Source organism: Stegastes partitus, unplaced genomic scaffold (assembly GCF_000690725.1).
Source record: "Stegastes partitus isolate 25-593 unplaced genomic scaffold, Stegastes_partitus-1.0.2 Scaffold1587, whole genome shotgun sequence".
NCBI classification, from domain to species: domain Eukaryota; kingdom Metazoa; phylum Chordata; class Actinopteri; family Pomacentridae; genus Stegastes; species Stegastes partitus.
Genome location: NW_007579318.1, coordinates 10778 through 13883, shown reverse-complemented (window position 1 = coordinate 13883; position 3106 = coordinate 10778).

Sequence of the window (3106 nt, the reverse complement as noted above, 5' to 3'; positions counted from 1 at the left end):
AGAACCTTCTTCCAGGTGACTTCAGAGTCTCCACATGTCTTCTGGTGAACTCTAGTCCAGATTTAATCTGAGCTTTTTCCACCAGAGTCTTTCTCTTTGTCTCCCATAAAGCTTTGATGGTGAAGAACAGACACCAGTTGTTGTATGAACAGTCTCCAACATCTGAGCTGTTGAAGCTGGAAACTCCTTCAGAGGAGTCATAGGAGTCTAGGTGGCCTCCCTCGCTAGTGATGATGTGAGTGATGAGCACATGAGGAGATGCTGATACATTGATCATATAGTTGTGGAAACACCACACGGATGCTGTCCTCATTCTTACTGACTGATGAAGAAGATGCTCCAATCAACTTCAAGCTTAGGTGTTGTCATGGAAACACAGAGCCTCCACTTTCCAGCAGCAGTTGATAGGAATGATTAAAAGATCTCTCCACTAGCTGCAGATCACCTTCTTCTTCCTGATGCAGATCAAATAATGCCACACTGAAAACTACTTTCAGTCATGATCGAGGTTCAGATGAGGAAACGTGGAGCTGCAGGAAGCAGGTTCTTTTTGTAATTGAGGTTTTTCTCTGAAATAAAAACATCCGGTAGCTTTAAGCTCAGTTTTACAGCTTCACTAACTGCTGCTCAGAAGTGAGATTTGCTGGAGACCGTGATCAGTACGAGCTGTAGGGATGGTTTTAGTTGTCAGGTTCAGTCACTGGAAACAAAAGCTGATGCATTTTCCATAAACTGCTCTGACCTGGTTGAGCAATCTGTGGATTGTTCAGTCAGATAATACGCCGTCATCCTGATTGGTGACATTAAATGTCGTGTCGGAGTCACAATCCAAGGCTGTCGCTGTGTTCAGGCTGTTTTTATGGGTTCTGTTGGGTTTTCCTACAAACCTGCCGGACAGCAGGTTTAGGATCGTTCAGGGTCGATTATGGAGTCTCCATCTATTGACCTGTCTATGTACAAAATAATAAACAGTGATGTGTATAGAAATAGAAAATGGTACGATAACGATACTGGAACAGTGGCAGGTGTAGATGTGTGTGAATGTTTAAAGGTGTTTCTGATAAATGAGACAAACTCGTGTGCAAATAATTTAATCAAAGAAATAAAAACACAGGGCTGCTTCTATTTTCATGTTTAATTTCAAAAACAGTTTTGGGAAAAAGGGAGAAAAGAGAATTTCCCTCAAACTTTAAAAGCATTCAGATAATAAAACATCAGCTTTCAGTGTGCAACATCAGAGTGAGGTCTGAAATGTGATTTTGTATTTGAAGTGGGAACTTTTCTGATGAATGAGCTGAAAAACAAGTTTAAAAAGAGCACAGACGCATTCTGACTGCTGTCCTCTGAGGAAACCTGCCCACAAAGAACGAAGAAAAACTTTTGGTCAGACAAGAGAATAAAAGCTTTCAGGTGAAGTGACTGAATCACTGCAGAACCTGCTGCTATGAGCCAAAGGTTCATAAGCTGGAACTGCAGAGGATTCTCAGTCTTCATCATCCTTGTTGTTAAGAAACCGCTGAGTCAGGCCTCAGATCAGAGTCTGACCTTTCTAAAGTCTGGTTCAGCATCTTGGAACCTCGTTTCCTCCCGTTTTATCTGTCTGCATGTTTACATCCAGTCAAACCTCCGACTGAGCGCTCTGCTCTACAGGTCTGACGTCCATCACAGGTTCTGCCCTCAGTGCTGCACACATCATCCTCAACTGCTTCATCTCATTCACAGGTTTTTATATCAGACTCACAGCGTCAGTTTGGTGTTTGCTTTAAATCTGTGGTTTCAGTGGATCAGTGGACGTCCTGCAGAGCCAACAAAGAGCAGCGGTGTCCGGTCTAGCTCCGCCCACAACCTCCAGGTAGCATCACCTGCCCTACGTTAGTTACCGGCTCCACATTGCCCTAATGTCCAGGTTATTGGTCCAAACTCATTTTGTTCCTGCTGCCTCTGTCTTTTTAAACAGCACAATGTGGGCTATATGGGCTGCAGGTGGATCAGTGATTAGCACCATGGCCTCACAGCTAGAAGGTCACCGGTTGGCGTCCCGGTGAGGACACCCGGGATCTTCCTGCGTGGAGTCTCCATGTTCTCCCCGTGCAGCGTGGGTTCTCTCCGGGTTCTCCGGCTTCCTCCCACAGTCCAGAAACATGTTGAGGTTAATTGGTGATTGTAAATTGTCCGTAGGTGTGAATGTGAGTGTGCTTGGTTGTCTGTCTCTAAGTGTAGCCCTGTGATAGACTGGTTACCTGTCCAGGTGAACCTGCCTTCACCCTGAGTCAGCTGGGATAGGCTCCGCCCCCCATGACCCTGGTGAGGATGAAGGTGTAGAGATGATGGATGGACTACATGATATGATTTATTTTACTCCATGTTGTTGTGTGGCCATAGTTTGTGTCTGTGGGTGTAATCATGCACCACTGTTGTTCTGTACTGCTGAGTGGAGGACAAACTGGGATGATTCAGATGATCTTCACCTTCCCAGGATGGTCTGTGCTCTCAGTAGAACCTGGCTCTGCTCAATGCTATCAAACACAAAGTGCTTTTCCATATAACAGCCTTTATGGTACTTTGGTAAATGGCGCCGCGCTCGTGGCAGCTTGTTGCAGCAGCTCCGTTGTACTCGTCTCGGTTGTCGTTTGTTTTCTTTGTTTATCTTTGGAGTAATATTCTCCAGATGTGTACCGAGGTGTGTCTTTTTTTTAAAAATGTGCCCCAAAACTGTTTTACTTTGTTTTTTCTATTCTTCACCTGGATCACTGGACCAGAAGCCACCGAGTCGACCAACAGCAGACGCTCCATTGTTTACACGCGCGAACAGCTGTTGGCCCTGTGTAGCGCAGGGAAGCTAACCGGCTACAGACCCGATGTCCCCAGTGCGCTGAAGAGAAGGAGAAGAGGCTGCCGCTCTGGGGTAGCGCGCCGGAACAAGAAGAAGCGCTTTAAGCCCACTCTCCCCACTGTCATCACCGGGAATGTGAGATCCATCTTGAACAAGACGGACGAGCTAACGGCGCTAGCACGGCACCAAAGGGAGTACCGGGAATGTAGCCTGATGCTGCTCTGTGAGACTTGGCTAACGGAGCTAACAGCGGATTCCAATGTTGCACTGGAC